The sequence below is a fragment of the Pipra filicauda genome, unplaced genomic scaffold (genome assembly GCF_003945595.2).
Source record: "Pipra filicauda isolate LSUMZ 115617 unplaced genomic scaffold, ASM394559v2 scaffold60_size3304689_pilon, whole genome shotgun sequence".
Taxonomy (NCBI): Eukaryota; Metazoa; Chordata; class Aves; order Passeriformes; family Pipridae; genus Pipra; species Pipra filicauda.
The window spans coordinates 1,534,199-1,555,955 of NW_024104765.1; the positions used below are offsets into that span (position 1 = coordinate 1,534,199).

General features: G+C 42.2%; 1 protein-coding gene across 2 annotated transcripts in view; it reads right to left on the bottom strand.

The window, feature by feature from the left end:
* Positions 1 to 21,757, bottom strand: part of BACH2 (BTB domain and CNC homolog 2) — a 188,844-nt gene that overhangs the window by 66,174 nt on the left and 100,913 nt on the right. The window contains exon 4 of one of the 2 annotated variants that reach the window (XM_027743604.2): positions 15,458 to 15,605. The gene's annotated coding sequence lies outside the window, so the exon portion shown is untranslated. Of the gene's footprint in view, positions 1 to 10,303; positions 10,350 to 15,457; positions 15,606 to 21,757 lie in introns of those variants that run through there. The other variant, XM_027743602.2, reaches the window with a different exon arrangement.

Below are 21,757 nucleotides of genomic sequence, written 5' to 3' on the forward strand. Positions count from 1 at the left end.
TGGAAGGAAAAGTATGAATCCTGTAGGGAGTCTCTACTATAACAGATACTAAATCTGACATGTGAAGAGCTTTACTGTAGTGTTTCTAAAAGAGTGAAATGGGAAAGGAAAAAAATGTGAAGCCTAAAACCAGCAACACACCAGAGGTTACAAGAGAAATGTTAAACAAGTGTCCCAGTGGGAAATGAAGAGGATAAATGAAGCCCCTTCTGTGACCAAGGCAGCGGACAAGGTCCAGTGAAGAGTCCAGGAGAGAAAAGGGGTAGGTAGTCATTAGATAGGACCCAATGACATCCTGGGTTTGGGAACAGGAAGGTTTTCCAGAAAAACTGCTCTAGGTAGTTTAAGTAATCATCTGTAAAATATAGGACAAGAGAGAGCCCCCAGGATCAGCCAGACCTGAGGACTATATAAGCCGCATTTTGCAAGCCAGAAGAGCTCAGATGGTTTTAAGTATTTCAATTCTTACAGGTATTCTTGAATTTCATCTAGTTGCCCAGTTTTTCAGAGACAAAAGCAGAGTACTACATTCACTACATTCAATGGCAGAGTATGGCCATTCCTCAAACCGGTCAACAAGACACCTCCCGCAGTGCTCAGTGGAGCTGCACAGCTCAGCAGTAGCAGAAGGATAAGGAGATGCATACACCCTCATATTTAATGAAGGAACCTCTACAAAAGAGATGTCTTCCAGTGATCACTGCACGATTGGAGAGCCCTTTAAGCATGCAATAGGAGAGTGGAAAGAAAGGCTGAATGAATCATGAGCAAGGGAAAAAAAGGTTGTGGCACACCCGCACACTTTTCCATTTCAGCTCAGTAAAGTTCAGCTACATTGAGGTGATGCTACTGGAATCACTATTCAGTGAGAGAGAAGCAAGCAATTCTGAATCCATCAGAATCTGTTTAGGAATTGAGCAAAATCCTGCAGCACAACAGAAGATGGAGAAGTTCTCATCATTTACACAGGAATAACAAAGAAAGGTGAGACTGGCAACCTTACACTGAGCAAAGGAATCATCAGGCAAGCCTCACCCACTGCAGTTGCTGGGAGAAAAGGTCAGGAAAAGCACAGCCAGATTTCTCAGCAGAAAATCCACTCATCTTGCAAATCCTTTCCATGTCCTTGTGTGCAAAGGCACTGCAAGCTTCTGCAGAGGGAGCCTGCTGTGTAGCCCTACTGAGCGGAGTGGGGGACATGACAAGTGCCATAGGCCAGTCTTTGCAGCAAAGGAGCAACAACCACTTTAGCAATTCAAAACAACAGCCTCAAATGCTCATGCAACAACGAAGCATCAGCAAAAGCTGAACAGAAACATGCTCTCGCATCCACAGCCATCTGTCCCTCTTCGCTCGTTCTTGTTGTTTTACAAATTGACCTACTGTTCCAAATCCCAGATTTTCAGAAATAGCTCTGGCTGAAGGTATTACCAGGAAAAACAATCAGTGTCAGCTAACCAGTCTAGGAATTCTTTTCAGGAGGCTAAGGCAGTGATGACAGAAGCTGGAAAACCAAAATCCCACAGAGGGGGAAGCACAGGCCACTCAGATATATAGGCAAGAAGCAGCAGGAGCAACATCTGACAGGGCGAGTGACGTTCTCTTCTGCCGAAAGCAGTGGAGAAGTCTAACAAAGACCATTTCTGTTTTCTGGTACAAATGGTGCATTTCAGAGGACAACCAGCCAAACTAGCCTTGGAGTAAAGAAGACCAGAAAACCAAGGAGATTCCTAAAATCTATTACTGTACCAAATAAACAGCTAGTATTCTCCCATGAACTGAAAACCTCTCCAACTATTCCCAAACAATTACTACCTCCCCACGCTGTACAAAGATAAATTTCCTCTCCAACGTAATTTTTAATATTGTAAGTAGTCTTGGTAATAGCAATCCCCTTAATTTAATATCCTCAGAGATCTTTACCATCTTTCCCTGTTAAGGTTTTCTGCAAAGCACCCACTCTCATAATTTTTCAGTCTTTTGAGCCCTTAATTTCTTATTAGTTTGGCACGTCTTCATTGTCCTCACTAGTTTTATTGTGTGCTTTCGTCAGTGGTAAGTGAATAACCCCCTCATATGGCTTTTAGGGGGGGATTTCCTCCCAGCACTGCCAAAGGAGCCACGACTTGCCACGTGTCCTCCCCCACCCTAGCTCTCCCTCTCCCTTTGAAATGGGGAAAGATGAAAACTATAAAATGCAACAGATGGTCTGAAATCCTCTTCCTGCAAAACCCATTGCTACGGCAGCTAGCTTAGGCTATATTTCAAATATTTCCGCATGTGCCAACAGCGGTATCCATGACTAGAGATGATGAGGAGACTGCTTGTGAAACTCCCCCATAGATACTGTTTGCAACAGCCTAGTCCTCTTGCTGAAGGCTCTCTTCTTTTCCCTATTCTAAATCCAATGAGAAAACTAATCTTCTCCCGATTTAAAGCTGACAGGTGGTACATGCATAATTAAAGATGACCTAACAGAGAATGCTCTCATTTCTGGCATATTATCAGACACTTAAGCAAAGCAATTATCAGTAGGCAATCTTTTCTGTCAACAGAGATTGGATGAAATATTTTGCCAGTCAGGAAGATACTGTAACGATGATACATATGTATTTGCAAATACTCCAGCAATATAAGATAGACTGAAATCTCTCCTCTAGCAGACAAATGTTTTCATCACCTGTGGAGGACTACAGTAACCTCTTCTCACATTTCCACATTTCCCTGTGCTATTTCCCCAGACTCGCAGGACATAATACATAGACTCCACGTTGCTCATGTAAACCTCTTCCTTCGACCCATCTGCACTCCGTACAAGTCCTGCCGTTTCTCTCCACCTAGGGGAGGACAGTCTTACTGTTCTCTCTAGTTCGTGCACCTTTTCCGCCTGCACTACCTGGTAGATGGCTGCCTTGTGGGCCAGGAAACTTTGTCCTCCTCCTCTATTTTACCCCCAAAAGCAAGAAAAACCTCAGAAAACTTGTCCTCCCCCTTTCTTACTCAAAAGCAAACAAAACCCAAACTCCTCCAACAAAACCCAACGAAGCCTCTCCCAAACACCCACTTCTTCACCTGCAGGTAGCAGTCACCTGTGGCACATCAGGTGTTGGGCACTATATTGTTCTTTTACTCCTCGTCATAGCTTTTAGTATCTGCAGAGAGGAATTATGGACCTCATACGTCATGACGGGCTGTGTCTGTTGTGAACAACCATGTCCTACTCAGTCAGGACCATGAGCTTGAGGATCTTTCCCCTGGGAACTGTGAAGAGATGAGTGGCCTTGTTCTCCCTAACTTATAGAGGGGGCAAACAGGAGCGAAGATCAGTTGGGAATTTTATGTGGAATCAACCCAAAAATCTATACTAGAACTAGGAATATCTTCCCTTCTTTTTGGTTAACAAGCAGATGGCATGGTCTCCCAAAATAGCAATGTCACCCATGCAGTTTGAAAGAAGCAGAAACTTTTTAACCCAAACTCTTAAAATGCTTCCTTCAAGCAGTGTTTTGCAATGAATCCAGAGATCATTCTGTGTCTTTTTTTTTTTTTTTCTCCCAAGAAGGGATTTTAAAAAAAGAATATTTTGGGGAAGAAAGATAAGGAGAACAAAACAATTAGGAAAAGGAAAGCCTAGAAAGGTTAGTGTTTTTCTTAATTTTGGGGAAGTTAGGGCTGTGCAAAGTATTATAAATGGCAATTACATACACATATGGGACTGCACTTTACCTTATGAAAGAGCTGCTCTTAGGGTGTAAAATTGCTTTAATATTGCATTAAGACAAACGCTTTTTTCCAAAAAGGCTTATGATAATGGATTTTCAAAGCAAAAGTAAAGCTGCTTTTCCCTGAGAATAGGGCTTTAAAGAAGGGAAGCTTCACAATACCAGTGGTGTGCGTTTTGCTGCATTTCACAAGATCTCTCATTATTTAAATTCCTATATACTTATGTCATACATGGATAAACGATCTTATTGTTCAGAACATGTCTTTATATGAGCATCTCTGCCGTAGAACTAGTGTTATTTAGCTGTTTTTTTTTTTCTTCCCTACCAAGTCAGAACAAAAGTCTCTTTTACTGCAGTTTTGTGAACTTCATGTAAATGGCAGTTTTTACACATCAATCGGCAGTTTAATAACACTAACGATAAGAAGGGAATTAATGGTAATGAGATGGCTTTTTGGCAAGAAAATCAGTTTATAGAGAAGTTTCTACGATGTCAAACTTTGCAGCCCTGTGTTATCAAAAGCCCTGTGTTATCTCACAGCAGCGAGAATTAAGATTAAACCACTGATTTGTTAGCAAGTTACACTTACTAAACAACAGCTTTCTTGCACCAAGATCGATCATTTAGAAATCCAGTGTATAAGATTAGGAAGAGATAGTGATAATTTTCTGGGACAGCAGGGAGTCATTTACACAACAAAATACATTTGCGAGGGGGATACCAATCTGACTGAGCAAGCTCAATATCTCTCTCAGTTAAACCAATACTGGTAAGTCTCCCAGTCTTCCCTAAGGCATAGAGTTTGGTCATTCCTTCTCCTGCTCTATCCCACTCTTGCAATCACGGTGCTTTTCAGCATTTAGAGTCCAGTTTTGCACCTGTCACTCCCATGAGTGGCCATGATGACTTCCCAGGTGATGGTTAAAGGCATTCATGCTGCAGGACCAAGCATGGGAAGAGGAAAATGGCATCATATGAATAGCTAAGGCCGTGAGAACTAGTGGGTCTTCCATGGCTTGACTACAAAGAGCCACATTTTAAAAACATGGCTTGATCACGACTACAGGAATGACACTAAATATAAAAAAAGCATTTGCTTTCCCAACATGCAAAAACCGAGATGTGTCAAAATGCCAGCTTTTGACACAAAGTACCACAGGAGAAGTGAGTGACAGAAGATTTTGAATACTTCTACCAGCAGGTGCTTCAGCAGGCATAGTAGTGTCCCATGACAATGATGGTCTAAGGATAAACTTTACACCTCTAACATCTGAATTTCCCTTTTTATCCAGACAGACAGATGGATAGACACAGTCCTACACCCTGGGCTACTCCAAACCAGTTCGAATGTGGGAAGTATAGATAGAAATTACACTTTCCTTCCTCCCACTCACCTTTGGCTATGGTCAGGACCCACTAATAAATTTCTCTGCTATTGAATCCCATCACACATAGGATATCTTTTCCACAGATGCCTGACTGCTTTTTCACACTATCTGTGGGTTTGATGCTTTGGTTTCCAGCTACAGGCTGTAAGGGCTGAATCCCCTCTATGGAAGCATTTGAACTGCAACCTTCCTAGAGTCAGTACCTTTCAGTTTGACCCTATTTCCTCGTTAATGTTCCCACAACTTGAATCAGCATCTCCATGTCAAGAAGCCTGTGTGAAGGACTTCTAATTTAACTGTGCTGCATGTCCATCGTCCTGCCTTGTGTGGGCTTTGCTGAAAATCAAGTTTTGGGGAGGAGAAACAAAGCCCACTCTCTTTTCATTACCTATAGCATGTACTTTCAGTGATGCTTTTTGTGGGTAGGCAAGTGGAAAAATATGCAGGACAAAGTCTGATGAAGTTTTACAAGAAGCCCCAAGACAGGCAGAGGTTATTATGTACTGCAGGAATGAAATGTAGCATCTTTGGGGAGTAGCCATTTCATCATCGAACAGCACTTTGGGAGAACTGTGGGAGCTGGGCTGTCTCACCCATGAGCAAACTAGGAAATTACAGGAGCTTGCAGGTGTTGTCTGCATGTGAAGTCAGAGATAGAGAAGTAGTTAAGCCCCATCTCTAAGGTACTGCCCCTGTGCGGGTGGATGTAATAGGTCATTACAGAGAAAAAATTGTCAGAAATAACTATTCCACTTAACACCATCACTGTGGGGTTTGGTGGGCAACAAGCAGAACAGTGTGAGGAACACACATGATCAATGCATTCATGCTGAAAGGCCTGAAGTGTCTGGATTTTTGCCGCATTGTCACCATGACATCATGCTCCTTCCTACCTGCCCACATCATGGACCTGACCATGCCTCTAAATGACACCATAAAGTTTGTGTCCCGTGATCTGCTGCTGCTCACCACAGTCCAGCCCCTCACTGCTAGTGACAACAGCAACAACCCACCTCTCCCCACAAACCTATGCTAGAATTACGCCACAAGCAAAATTCAGCCCAAAAAGCAAGTCCTCAGTCAAATGAAGCAACACATAAAAACACTGCTTGAGCTGGGAACATATGACTAGATTTTTCTCAAGTCTGAAGGAGTCCCAATTCCTAATGAAAAAATGGGAGCTATGCATACTCAAACCTTTAGCTTCGGGCTGGTATCCAGTCCAGACACCATCTCAAAAAATACTATTGCTTCATCAATACATTTGTAATTCAACCAAAAAAGAAATTTAAAAGCATCTGAAAAGCTTTGCATGGTAAACATCAGAAAAACACTGCTTTCCAACCCTGCAGCCAGTTGTTCTATAATATCTTCTGCTTTGTGCTGACAACTTTTTTTCTCTCCAATCATTCAGACACAATGCCTTCAGGTCTGTCTAAGTAATGTAATTTACTGGAGTGGAATTCCCATGATACCTTCTGCAGCACTCAGTGACAGTATCATTTATACTCTACACTGTCATGCCATGACACTGATACATTGGCTTTCATCCCTCATTCAGCGCAGAGGGTGCAATTTCACCTTCCATTGTGCCCTTCCACAGACTGCGCGTACAAATTCCCTCCATTCATTCCTAATTACAAACCTCTGCTGAAATACTCTTCTTAGATTTATATTTCTCACTCTAAAGTGTCAATCTTATTTGAAAATTCCAATTTTCTGGGAGATTCATCCATTAGCAGCAACCTCCAAAGCGTTCCTTAACCGAGTGCATTAAAAGTGAAGCTGGCAGAGCAAAGATGCACTTAAAACACACCATTACAGCAAATCTCCACTGCTAATGTTTTTGCATTATTTGAGCAATGCAGTAAGGAGCCTGTGACCGGCCAGCTCTGCTCCTCCAGCAGCAGCAGGCATGAGCCAACAGTCCGCTGCTGTGTCCAGCTCTGCTCTCACTGTGAGGCTGCACCATATCCCATCTCACAGGACCTCCTGTACAGCATGAGGCGGCTCTTAAAAGGACTCCAGAAACTGAGAGCCACAGAAAGAGTTTATGACAACTGTAAAAATGCCTGAGTGCAGCTTGTTTGCTGCGGTAAAGTTAAAAAAACCCCCAAGCTGGGGGTTTCCTGAGGTAGCAGTTCTGCTCTGCAACCCAATAGGTTGTTAGAGCTCCTCAGCTGAAAATCTCAACCATGTTGTTTGGGTCACTTACACTATTCCTAACTTAGTGGTCACATGCAGGACTGTTCCCTTCAAACTGTGTACAGAAAACACAACTTCACGGATTCCCTGGAGCAGCTCTACAAGTAGTTAAAAAAGAGATCCTTCCACCTCTTCAAGAGAAAGCTAAACACCTTAAAAACCTCATCACCATACAAGGGAAAAAATGAAGAGCCCAGCAGTGGGTACTGATAGTTGCACAACGCGCCCTATATGCCATCTCTAAAAATAGCCCGTGTGGCGATACCTCTGGAAGAGACCAGCACGTCTCATCCAGCTGGAAAGTGCAGCCGCAGTGAGCGGCGTGAGCACCGCTGCCACATGACACACATGCTGCACTCTCTCCTGCTGTTATCTTCAGGTTTGAACTCACCTGCAGCAGGCACAGCAGTAGAAAAAAAAGGGCAGGCGGGGAGAAAAAAATCATCTCTACAGCTGTACCGGAAAGAGAAAATTCCACAGAAAAATATTACAACAAACAATTAAGCCGCTTGTCAGCATCTGGTCACCCACACGACTGAGACATGCGGGTGATTATAACAGATGTAATATAATTCCCTGCAGCAACCACCGTGGGGGAAACTAATTATTGCTAAAGTTTTGCCCGTTCCCACCTGAAATATTCAAAGTCTTGATTGCTGCATTAGCTCTCTTGCTGTTCGTACTTTGTATCCAGACTGGTCCATCGGGCAGGCACAGATGTAAAACCAAAAAGGCACGTTTCAGCAAAAAGGCAAAAGTAAGGCAGCAATGACAGGCACCGAGCTCTCCTAGGAAAAGGGGGAGGATTACACCAAGCAAATTTAAAGGGATTTCATATTGCCTGATGAAAGACTCACCACTGACAGCGTGACTAGTCCATGGAACAAGCACATGTGCCTCTAGCTGCCCCCAGCACCCCACATCCTCCGCACCACGTGGTGTTACTCAGAGCAAAAACTTATTGTCTTACGCAGCCTGCTTTTCAAGACCAACACCTCTGCTACTCTGCCAAGCCTGACGAAGTCAGGAAGGTCATGAAGCAAGAAAGTGATGATGCTGAAGATGCCACGCAGCAGAAAGCAAGCATTTAGCCTCTACCTTTGGTCCTGCAGCTCTTGGATAGATGCTCTCTCTTACCCATCGATTGCAAGAATGACATTAGACGTGCACATGCACAGGCACACTCATTCTCTGGAAATGCCACGGCTACTTAATGAGTGTAGCTGGGACAGCACCAAAGCTGACACCATGAAGCTATGAATTTCCCTGCATACACTGACATCTCTCTTTAATATTTCTCTTGGCCATGAGGTGACGTATCAATTAATGTGGTCATAACAGATTAAGTAGCTCAAGATACTGCAACTAATTTAGTGGATTCCGAACCAGTGCAACTACCTGGAAAAGCTACCAAGGCAGCATATTTCAATACTGTCACCCTAAAGAGGAAACCAAAGGATTTTACATGCCAAAAGTTAATCCTGAGAATTTGTTTCTTAAGCTCAAAAAATTTGTATAGATTTCCTTTTTTTCCTTTTTCTTTGCCAGAAGATGAAGTTCTGGATCAACAGTTCCAGGTATACCAGTGAAGTTTTGAAAGGCTAACTTTAAAGATCTTTCAATCCTCTCCAAAGCTGCTTTTTCCAGAGAGCAGAACAATTCTTCCTAAATTTTTCATCGCTACCTCTTAATTATGCACTAAGCCTAACTCCTTTTTCTTTTTTTTTTTTAAATAAGAAGTTGATGAATTAACACAGCCAGATCACAGTGCAAGTAAGCTCTGACTCTCCTTCCAACAGAGACCCTTTTACAAGCATTTAAGCCTAGGACTCACTCACCAGACAGAGACGAAGCTGCAGGCGAGCCAGTCATCAGAGCTAAGGGAAGTATTATGCTTGCTCTACAAATACTGAAGCATTTGAATCTTATTTTTAGTTGTACACAAAGGGCAATAAATGGAAAATCTTAATTGTAACCACTGCTTTTTCATGGCCGCCCACACTTCCAACACCTACAACAAAAGTATATAAATGCAAAAACTCCAAAACTCATGGCTCATCTGAACAAGGGATGCAAAACAAACTCATTTGAAAAGGGGATGCTATTACTCTTTCTCCCATTTATCTAGAGTGCTATTATATTCTGTTAAACATTGAAGACAGCTATTTGCATGCTATGTGTATCTACCGCCCAGGATCCTGTTGAGTTTTCATACATTTAATAGGTTTTTTTTATCTCAGTTACCTGGTAGAGTCCTTCTCAAAGTTAGCTGACCCCTGACTGATTTTCAAATGATGAAGTAGAGAAGGTGTCTGCCTCCCCCTAACTTTCAGTTTCTCCCCCCACTGACCAAACTACCGAGGTACAAGGAGTTAATGCTTCACTTACCTGTGAGAAATTATGCTGAATACTCTACCCAGAAACTGGCAATTAAAAAAAAAAATCCCTTTACACTCATAACAGTAGAAGAACTTCAAACAAATTGCTGTCAAGGATGATTTCATTGTGTTTAAATCCACTTTACTTTAAGTCACTTTGCAAATTACTCTTTAATTTTATACCTAAAACTCTCAGGTCTACTATGATGCCAGTTTACTCTCCTGTGTATCCTATGCCTGATTGTTTCCATTTATAGAAAGTAACATGAGTATGAACCTAATTATCATCTGAAAACCTACAGAAAACTAATTTAACTATCTGAGTAAAAAAGAAATAAAGGAAAAAAGGTCCATCTTAAAACCAGACTCAACAGGATGATAGGTGATGCCATATCTGGGGATGGTGAGAATGAACAATCTTGTGCCATTAATCACCTTGGTGTCGCTGGAACTGTAAGTTGTTACAGAGAGAAAATCATCCAATACAACGCTTTTATGTCTCAACTCTTTGTACATCATAACAGGAAACATGTCCTATCAGCTAGCAATCAATATTTAAATAAATCATCGAAGACAAAATGCTATCTCCAGAAAAATGTGCCTTTACCTGCCCTTGTTCATCAACTGCCCGCTAGACCGAAAAGCGCATCACTTTCCTGCAGCTCCTGACAAGCCAAGGGCAGAGCCAGCTGCTCTCTCCACGCACGCTGCTGAAATCAGGTGTGTGCTTTTCTGCCGAGGATTTAGGTCGCAGGACCTGTGTGCTGAATGCTGCAGAAGCACGGGTATCTAAGTATTATGAAAATAAATGGGTCATACACCACTGAGCTAACAACCACACCACCCCCAAGCCGGGCACTGAATGACTGTGCAGGGTTCTGCCAGAGGGAGGGGAGATGTTGAACCAGCAGTGAAAACAAAACTGATGTGGTGAGATGGATTTTACTTTTCACTGGTTTGGGTTACAGAGAAAGTCGGTCTTGCCATCACCATCTCTCAGACTTTTCTGTAAAAAAAAAATAATAAAGCAACGTAGGGGCAGGTATGTCCTGCAGAGATGGGCCAGCATCTCACCGCCCTGGGTAAGGGGAAGTGCTGCCAGCCCTTGTCGGAGGGAGGGCTGTGACTCAGTCCCTTGGGCTGGCACACTCACACACCCGGGCTGTCACCTGCCACAGCAAAAAACAAAAGTCCTCACCACAACACGGTGACCACATGGGAAACACTGAGTAAACAGATCAATGACACTGCGTGTCCACGCAGCTTGTCGTGCCACTGGGGTGACGAACAAACAAACCTGTGGTCAATGGTAACAAGGGCAGAGGTGTCAGAATAATTTGGTTTCATATGGCATGCTGTGCTTCAACAAACACCACAATCCTCCTCTGTTGTTACCAGCTAAACACAGGCAGAATGCGCCTCTTGGCCGTACAGCCCACGGTTGCTGTGTGTACCCAAATGGGGATGCCTTTGGTATGGGAATCTTGGTCAGAAACCTCTGGAAAGGGACGTTGGCTCACCACTCACACACATGTGCACGCGCAGCAGCTGTGTGTGAAGCTACATTGGAGCTTTTCACATCATACTGATTATATTTGTCCAGATAAATATTTTATTTAAACATTATACATACATACATATATGTAGCTTATATATATGTATGTTTAATTTACATATACACGCATATGCACATCTAAATAAAAAATATATTTAGTCAACAGATATATCTGCAGCAAACACTTATCAAAAGCTGTCCCCAGCCACCCATGCTGGGGGTGCAGTCTGCTTCAGGTACAGAGGTACTAATGGTGCTGAGGAGCACGATCACACAGAGGGACTGACGCAGTGTTGGCAGTGGTCAATGGCTTTATGCATCCTCAAGAGGGGGGTATTGGGGCAGGAGGAGTAACTGGATTATTTCTCGGCAAAGAAGATTTCCCCTAGATCTGAGGAAAGTGCTTTTTGGCAGTTGTGAGCATGATGCCCAGGTCAGGATGCCATTGGAGGTCGTGAAGGTCCCATAGGCAGGAGATGCTCCACACACTGGTGCACAAGGTACAGAGTCCTGATATGGCCAGTACCATAAAATGGGTAAGAAAATGCCTTCGCTGTTATAAAACCAGCACTCCAACAGAAATATCATGAAATGCAGATGTGGTCACATCTCACACATCCAGTAGGATAAACCCAACTATGTCCTCAGGTATGGCCACAGCCCTCAGGCAGAGGGTTTGGTGCTGACAGCTAGCAGTGTTTGGTAAGTCAGTGTTCAAAGAGATGTAATTTTGCCTTCAGAAATCTGATTTCCTTCTTAAGTCTGTCAAATTACCTGACCTTTAAGTGCAGATTTAAAAAAGATACATTTTTCCCAGGCTGTGGTGGTAGGCGGGTGACAGACATTTAAGCATCAAAATCTGCATATTAAAATTTTTCATTATTTACATCTGCCTACAGATGGCCATAGGATATATTTCAAGAAATCTTTCTAAATTTTTTTTAAATACTCCAAAGAACTCCTACCTAGAAAATATGAAATTACTGTACAGAGTTTTATGAGTTTTGGGTTGTCTTATTTTTTTATCCTGTATAAGGCACTTTTTGGTCCTTGCTGAATTTTCAATATTGGATAAGCAGTACAAATGAGGTCTATTTATTAGAAGCAGAATGACATTGATTGGGATGCTATTTTTGCCACTTTTAAAGGAAAACACACTCATAAAACAAAGCAAGAAATGTGAACAGAGCATGGCCACCACTAAGAATAGTCGCCTGTCTCTGCTAGGATGCCAGCAGCCATGCCCCAACATCTGCTCCAAGGCACAGCCACGTCCCCAGTGCCCGAGCAAAGCTCTGTATGTACTCCGTCATTCCTGACTATTTGGGATAACAAATGGAGAGCTGCTCAGCAAAGAGTACAGATTCTCCTCAAAACCTGTACACCTTCATTATAATACACTCAGTCTAACCTACCCAGCGTTAAATCCCAGAGGACCTGGAGAAATGTTTTATTTTAGTATCTTGGCACATGCACCATAACAGGGTTTTTCAATATGCTCCATCAGAACAAGGAAGGTATTTTCTGCTTTGAATTCAAACATCAGTAAGTACTATTTTTATAGAGATCATATCAATCAGCATTCTAGTAGTATTATAAAAACTAAATAATAAAGGAATGGGGGAAGCCATACTTGTTTATGAAATACACTGCACCCAGGGAAAAGCAAGACCACCACAGTTGTTACAACTGGGTCAACCTTGTGCAACTGCTCTTTCCAGCAGGGCTAATTAACAAGGGAAAGTTCACTTCTTTCTACGGAAATTGCTATAACAAGGTAATTGTTACAAGCAGAGTCTGTCATCAAAAATAGCCAGACAGTGGGAAACACTGAGAAATCAAATAAGCAGCCAGCAGCTTGCCCTCGCATCTGCCTGTGCTGGCACAGATCCGCACACACAACGGGTGCCACCGCGGCCAACAACCTGTGAGGTGATGCTTGTGTTTTCTAGGAGTTAGAGCACACATCATGTTTCAAAAATGATGCATAGCACACAACCACACTTAAAAGAGAAAGAAAAAAAATAAACCCAAAGGAAAAAAAGGTAAGGAAAGCACATATTTGATGATGGCTCCTATATCCTTACACTGGTTTTCAAGTTCATTCAGTTTCATCAGACCCAATTTTACTGCTGGAAATGGAGACATCTGATTATTTGTAGCAGAATAAGAAGCAAGACAAAACTTCCTATGCACCACTTGGAATGAGAGAGAGGGTTTTTTTCCCCATTTATGTCTACTCAATTTCTGGCTGCTTTTTCAAGTCCCTAACAAGGATGATATTTTTAAAGTTTGTTTCTCTGGAAGTGTTTTTAATAGTGAATTTACAAGATGCCTAACGATAAGTTTTTCAAAAGCCTGCAAAAAATTGTGAATAAGGCTTCCAAACCTCATGGGAACAGTGCTAAGGAGGACTAATGAACAACAAGTTATTTCTGCCTGCCTAGCTGTTACAACTCATATTTTCAAGTTTTCTTCCCTTAAGACAAGCACTAAAAACAAATTTCAAGACAGAACCAAAATCTTCCTGTAGTCAGATGATTCCTGCTATTGGGGATTTGATTAATAACTGTACCATATATTGCCAAGCCCATAAGGAAATGGCAACACTCTCCCTTTTTTGGAAAACAAAATCAAACCCACACCTTGTAAGGCCTCTTTGACAGTGGATTACTACCCAGACTTTCTCCACTGCCTACTTCTTCACCATTATTTTTGCTCATCATACCAGAAAAAAAATTTTCCTTCTCTTTAAAACACTATCCTCCTTTTGCAAAAGGCTCTTCTTGTTTTAAATAAATCTTTTATTGTCCCATAAGCAAATAAAGCACCTCAAATGAAGGTACACTTCTAATGTAAATGCTTCAGTTTCAAAACACTCACAGGTTTTTAGAAGTAGTATTACAAATCAGTTCCTAAGATTAAAAGTGGTGTTACTAAGCATTCAAGAAAAACTGACCAGCAAGGAGTGCTGTGGTCAGCTTCACTGCCCTGTTCTGATTAAACTGCATTGTATGAATTTGTTACTGCAGTGAACAAACAAGGGCCATTGTGCCACACTGAATCATAACTCTGTATTATCTCCTTTTGCCAAGCTGTTCTACACCACCATCTCAAAGATAAAAACCTCTTAACCACAAGGAGATTTGTTTTTGTTTTAAAAATCAATGAAATTAAGTTGTGCTCAAGCCTTGTCCTGAACTTGGCAGCTCTGGGTTACACCACCCTCCAGACAGCACAGACCACCACATCCATGCCATCCTTATAATGGTCCAGAAGCTTCTTCCACCTCAGAACACAGAATTAGGGTTAGAACTTCTGACAAATTACAAAGGGTCAAACCAATTTCTCTCCTCTAGAATAGCCCACCAATTCCATGCCAGGCTGATGCTATGCAAGGTTTAAGAGGAGGACTTAGCCATTATGGGATGGGGAATGAAATATGCACACAGCACCACAGTCCCTCCCCATCCTGAGAGAAAAATCAAAGCACAACATGTACTGGGAACTACAACCCAGACTGAGAAGACAGGAAGGAGTCTGCAGTCCCCTCAGTCTCCTCTGTCCCTCGAAGATCTGTGCACAGCTCTATCCACCTTCCTACAAATGGAATTAGATGGAGCACCTAATTCCACCTGGAAGTTGCTGAAGGTGGCAATGAAGGTGCTATTGATGCTTACAGAGCCTTTTGAGGCTGAAAGAGGAAGCAACATCAGGGCTCCTCTGAGGGAAGTATTCTGGGAATCCCAAAGGAAAAGGATATGGATTTTATTATGGCAGAAATACAGGGATGCCTGCAGTCCTGCTGGGCAAATGATGGCCTCCAAACTCATGTGGAGCACGTGCAGCTTTGGAACAGCACACCAAGGTAGGTCTACACACGCTTAGCCAGTTGCAGAGAAAAACAAAGTGTAGTTAGAGCAATGGGGTAAAGAGAGCTATTTTAAGAACTACTGTGGTTTACTGTTGTAGCAGAACACTTAGAAAAGCCTTCAAAATGACAATCACTATCTACATTAAAAAGACAGGTAACTACTCCAATAGCAATTTATTCACCACCTAATGTTTGCAGTTGAATTACAGCTTTTACAGTGTTTTTATCAAGTGTGATATTTACTGCCTCCACCTTGACTCCCCAAGACCTTTTCTTCTCTTTTTTCTTTCATTTTTTTCTTTAAATAGAAAGGAATTGGAATCATGACTTACATGTAACTTTTCTAGGTTCTGTGCTGGCTAAAATGTTCTCACGATGCAGGGAAGAGGATCAATGGAGAAATTAAGAGGCTGCAGCAATCCATTAAGTGACCCTCCAAAGTTCTGTAGGCCAATGTTCTGGCAACTCAGTTGTAACAACCTAAAATAAAATAAAGTCAGGCATTAAAAAAATCAAGCACTGAATCTTCATAAACCCCTCTCTGTTTTTTCCTTTTAATTCTAGAAAAAAAAAGTTGTGATGCCTTTTTTTTTTTAAACACAGAAGGTCTTTATGTCAAACATGACAATTAGATTATGCCCATTACATACCTCCTCCAACCTTTAAGCTGTAGATACTTTGCAACAGACTGTTTTCCTTGCATTCATATAGTGCCCAGACATACGAGGCCCCTGAGAAGAACTGCAGAACAGATAAACTAATACTTCTGTGATTATTCTACCAGATCATACCATAGGTACGTGCATACTTATGCATACATACTAAGGACTTCTTTACTGTGAGGGTAGTGAAGCAGTGGAACAGGTTGCCCAGAGAAGTTGTGGATGCTCCGTCCCTGAAGTGTTCAAGGCCAGGCTGGATGGGGCTTTGAGCAACCTAGTCCAGTGGAAGGTGTCCCTGCCCATGGCAGGGGGATTAGAAACAGATAAGCTTTAAAGCTCAACCTAAACCTCCCTGTGGTCTATGAAACTGCACATCACACCAGAAAGGTGTTCTAACAAAACCAGCAAAATTATCAAGCCAACTTTAAAAAATAATTAATACTGGCTTTTGTCAAAGCTTTGATTTTATCAAACATGAAATTTGTTACTTTGTTTCTGCTTTTTCTGGGGAGCTTCAGAGAAGAAACACCATCAGCACAGTTTGGTATCCCTGGGTTAATGCAATGTGTGTCATATTCCTCCAGCCACCCTAAAGCAAAGCTACCTGTCATGCCATGTCAAAAGAAAACTGGAGAGAGAATAAAGTGTTCATCTGCCCACAGCAAATTCACTGTGCTGCCACAGCCGTGCCAGGGGCTCAGGCTCAGTCCCTGGAGGGGAGGCACTCAAGGATGGGGAGAGCTGGTGAGAGCAGGGGTCTGGAAAGGGGGGGTGAGCCCCCAGCACCCGAGTCCTAGCATCACTGCACCGCCCAGATCCCACACAACACACAATCCCAATCCCAGACTCCGGAAAAGGCTTCCCCCATCTATGAAGGAAGCGGTCACACTCTGAAGTAGTTGGGGAGGAAATACTTGTGGAAGGAGAAGTAATTATTTTTAAGCTACAGGGGTTTTCAAGTTGCCAGTGCCCAACACTTTACTGTTTTCCTGCTAAAAAACATTTGAATACTTTACTTGAGTGAAGTTGGCAAATGGGAGTGGAAAGGAAGATGGTTTTCTTTTGAACTGAAGGGGACAGCAGCAGAACAAGCAGTGGCATGTATCTATCTTACCAGGATCACTGCAAAGGCTGTGTCTGCAGAATTACCACAAACTAAAGCTAGATGAAGGGGGATAAACCCCAAAAGTTTAGATTTTTTTTTAAAAAAACTACTATTATTTTTCCAAAATTTGCAAAATGAACTCTTCAGTAAAAGTTCTGGTTTCTCAAGAGATGTCTACTATGTCTATTTATGACTAATGCTTATTTATGACTCCATAAAAAAGTAAAAAAAAAATAATAAAAAACAGTGCAAATGAGAGAGATTTGGTTGTTGTTTTTTCTATGCTGTTCCTGGTAAAAAAGTTCAATATTTTCTGAGCATTGATCCTACAGCATTCTACTCCAAGCTTTGCAGAGAATTGGTTCACTTATGAAAAGTAGGTTATTTCTTCTGGATGGCACCCTCCTAGATGATTTACCAACAAATGCTCAAAATATTGCTATCTTTAAGGAAAACCTAATTGGGTACTTGAAAAGACTCATGAGGCTATGCTAGGAACATAATGCTTATGTCTCTTCAGTTCATATAGTTTTCTCCAATTGGGTATAATGTTCATTGTCAGAAGAGTGCCAAATATTTATGGTCACAAATACACATTACCTAAATTGCCTATAAAACTAAAAATATAAACTCTGTTCAGTCATAAATCACTAGTAGAACAAAAATAACTGTTGCTTACTCAATGGCCAAAGGAATGAAACCAGGGAAGGCTCTGTGTTTTCAAGGACAAGTTAGTTTTCTGAGCTAAAATTGCACTTGCCCCAGCATATCGGAAGGAAAGGAGAATAAACAGAACTGGGGAACAGGAAAACAGAAAAAAAAAGGGGGGGGGAAGAGAAGACTTTCAGCACCACTGAAGCTTTTCTGAGAAGGGCTGATTGATGTTCACTGCTGTAGAAAGCATGAGGCTGCATCCCAAGCATTTCATTCCCTTCTGCAAATGTCTCACTCCATATCTCGCCCCATGTTCCCCAGATATTCTTGCCCTATGTGTGATGATCCAGCCAGCATCAGGTTTTACACATGATCTAAAAGACTAAAGCAGGAATCTCTCTGCCCAGGGGTCAGCTTAGGGTAGAATGAAACCTAACCCCTGCCTACGCTCAACACGAGGGGTTCTTCATGCTTTCCATTCAATAAAGGACTTTCTGAAACAGGCAAATTATTAAAGGCAAAACTGCTGTTACAGCTGCAAACTTATAGCAATATATGAAAATTGAGCTTATATGAAATGAAGAGCCAACGGTGCATCTACTGAAGAGGAGTTTCAGCAGTTTAACATGCTGATCAGCCAGGTTTACAGCATTGGGAAGAGCCAGATCTTAGGCAGGGGAAGATGCACTCTCTGCTTCAAGGTTTGCTCACATCAAGGTCTCAGCGCTCAGCACAGACCTGCACATGTGGGCCATCAGTTACAGGATCATGAGAGGTCACAAAATCATTGTCAACCCAAAGACCCAGCTCCTGGAGTCTTGGAGGTTGTAAGAAAAACTCATATTTATTTTAAAAATAAGCATCTGCCTTAACACTTTGCCGAGAAATCTAGAAAAGTAACAATACTTCAAACTGGATACTATAAATTTTTCTGGTCTTTTTAAACTTATATTGTTTAACAACCTCTTGCACATTTTTGAACCTTTCCTCCTTTCTGATGGCTTCCAGCATTGCTTGGCAGCTGAAATTAGCATTAAGGAATGCAAACGTAAAGGAAGACACATCAGACACTCAAACTGACAGAAGAATGCATGAAGTTGAAAAAGCAATAAAACATCTTCCAGTTTGGATTTCTGTCATATGGAGAGAACGTTTCAAAGAGAGGGTTTGTTTTTAATAGGGCTTTAACGCTTGAGAGGAGGAAAACTGGTAAGCTCTTCAGTTTGTAATGAACAAACCAAGAAAGGTGAGAAGAGCACAATGAATGTGCCTGGGTATTACTCTGGTTATCATGAAAGATGTTTCAGACACAGAAATTCATGTAGTCCTGCCCAAGAAAACTGGAGAAGCTGGGTGGGCAATGACAGAGGTGAGCAACAGATACAGAAATGCAACAAATACACAGTGTTTATCCCAATGTTCACTACAGGCGGGTAAAATTAGGGCTAAGTAAAGTGAACCCATACAACAAGAGAAGTTGGTGAGCTTCTCTCAGATGTGGACAGGAAAAGAAATAAAATTTAAGGAAGGCTGCACACCTGTGAGCAAGAAGAAGTGAGCACAGGTGTGCAAAAAGAGCTAGTATTTTCTGAAGCAGTGCCGCACTTGGTGGAGTGCAATGATGTTTCATAAACAAATGTGTGCAGAAACTGGTACCAGTGAAGTCAAGGATCCCAGTTTGTTACATGCAATACCATCACAGATTACCAAACATGTTTTCTTTACATTTCGTCAGTTTTTGAGTGAAGCTGAAGAATATTTCTTTCTATGTGAAATAGCTTCATTGGAACATTTGTAACTTACAACTGCTTGAAGGGTCGCCTGAGGCTGAGAAGGTATTTGCAGTGCTTCTGACATCTAGTGTGTGATCTCTCCCTGAAATCTGTAAATTAAACCCAAGATGATATCGATACCTATATCAGAAAAGATACATGGTCTGCTTCACCCTCAGTGCATTTAATTTCCTCATAATAACCAGCATGGTTATTCCAAAGGGAAGGAACATGCTCATCCATCACTCCTGCTTGTGCCCACATGCACCATTCACCCAGGGGCAGGCAAAATCAGGAGTTGGGAGGGGACAGCAGCTTTTCCCTGGGGTCCAGAGGTGGGATGCAGAAAACCAGCACAACCAAGGACGTATGGACCAGAAACAGGGAGGTATCCATCGACTGCGAGGACCAGCTCTGCAGTGGTCCCTGTCTGGGTGAGCTGTGCTGACAGTCAGAGGAGATGAGATTGAGCTGTTCCCTCAGATAATGGCAAAACAACGTGAGGAACCAGTCTGGCTAGAAACCATGACTGAAGTCATCAGGAGAAGCATCAAGACAACCATCACTGGCTGGTTGCAGGCTGCTGCTGCCCTGTGCCGGCCAGGGAAGTGTTCAGGGGTCTGCAAACTGGGTTTTCCTGAGCTACTCTAAACCAAACCAACTAGACTTAAACAGAAAACCTTCAGAGGAGCTGGAGGATGTGCATAGGGGGAATTTTCCACCCCTTCTTCTCTGGTTGCAGTTAGCTCTGTGACACATCAGCCAGGATGGGCTAGGAGAGCCATACGTCTGTAGTTCAAGAGTATCACCATGGGAACTTGTAAATCTTTTTATGTAAAACCTAAATTACTTTCTCATTGGAATATATTTTACTTAAAGTCACCACTGAAAACATTTTATCTTGGGGGTATGACTCATGAAAGAATGGCTAGGTGTGAAAGGAAAGTTAATATATGCTGTGAGAAAGACCACCTCCCCAACAACAACATTATTATATGATATGAGTATTTATACCCCATGTACTAAAACCAACAGACAGCAAAAGTCACAGCCTAATACTTTGTGTCCGATCTGATGAAAATTCAGGTATCTGGCTTATTTCTCCTTAAAGGCTGGAGAACTTGGTTAACACACATGCAAACAGGAGAAAATGAGATGGTTCAGTGACAAGGACGAAACTGCTGTCCCTGAGCCTGGCATCTCAGAAGATGATACTGGAATATCCAGCACTGGGTCTCTCAGATAAGGATGCTTCCCAGGGCAGCACAGAATGATGCAGCTCACTGGGTTTATTCTCCAAGACTCCTGCCCCAACACATGTGAACCATGACAACACATCCCTGCCCTGCCATGCTTAAAGGATGTTCCCGTGTTGAATGATTATCACAGTCAGACTTTTACTGCCGACTGCTTTTAAAAAATGCAAATTGCGAAAACAGTTAACATACAGAATGAAAGAACAGGCCACAGTCAACCACAAAAACTTCCCATAAGGTTCAGCATGTGGGAAACAGATAAGTAAATGCTGTGAAAGATGAACAATATTTAAGTATTAACACAAATGTTTATTTTGGGAAGGTTTATGTGGCATTTCTACCGGTTTTCCTCCAAGTTTTAATACAAAAATAACTATGTCTAACTGCAATTGGGAGAGACGGCAGCAGCTCAACATTGCTCCCTTTTTAACTCTGTACTCAGAAAAAAAACCCTACTGTCTTACAACATCACACAAACTAATTTTCAGGTGATTCAGGGTGAAGTCAGCCATGCAGTTCAGAAAGTTCAGTCACTGGTCTCATTTTCATCAGCCTGCAAAACGAGGACATATATGTGCAACATGAGGGCAGGAGAAATACAACTTTTCTCCAAGATGTACTGCTGGTCCCCCAAGTTATAGCATGAAGTGAGGAAATTATCCTTTAGCTCATGTAAATCCTGGATGCAGCAGTTGCACATCTAACTATGAAGAGGGAGCCCATGCCGATGGATGTATGCAGCTACTGTGAGTCTGCACAACCTATGGTGGGGCTGAGAGTGGGCAAACACTGCACCTCCCATGAAGGAGCTGCCTCTTAGTGTCTCTGTCTTCACCCTCGCCCCAAGCAGGGGAAAGTCAAAAGACCTGAAAATGTTTTGTGGGTATTCTTCAGTGGTTGTTAGAAATATAAAAAGAGGCAGAATGTTGGTGGGAAAGAGCTTCAAAAATACATTCTGTTTTGGGTGAACTCTAGTCTGTTTAACAAGAAAAGCCAGAGAGGCCACGCACAGTAATGCTGAGAAAAAGGAAATGGTACTTCATTTTAGCCAGAGTCATAAATCTTACCAGTGAGCCTCTAACGGCAAAACGGCAAGCAGGGGAATTTTTATACACAGATAATTAGTTGTGATCTGATATCAGGTTTACTGTTCTGTGCACTCCATGTGTGCAACATGTTCTCA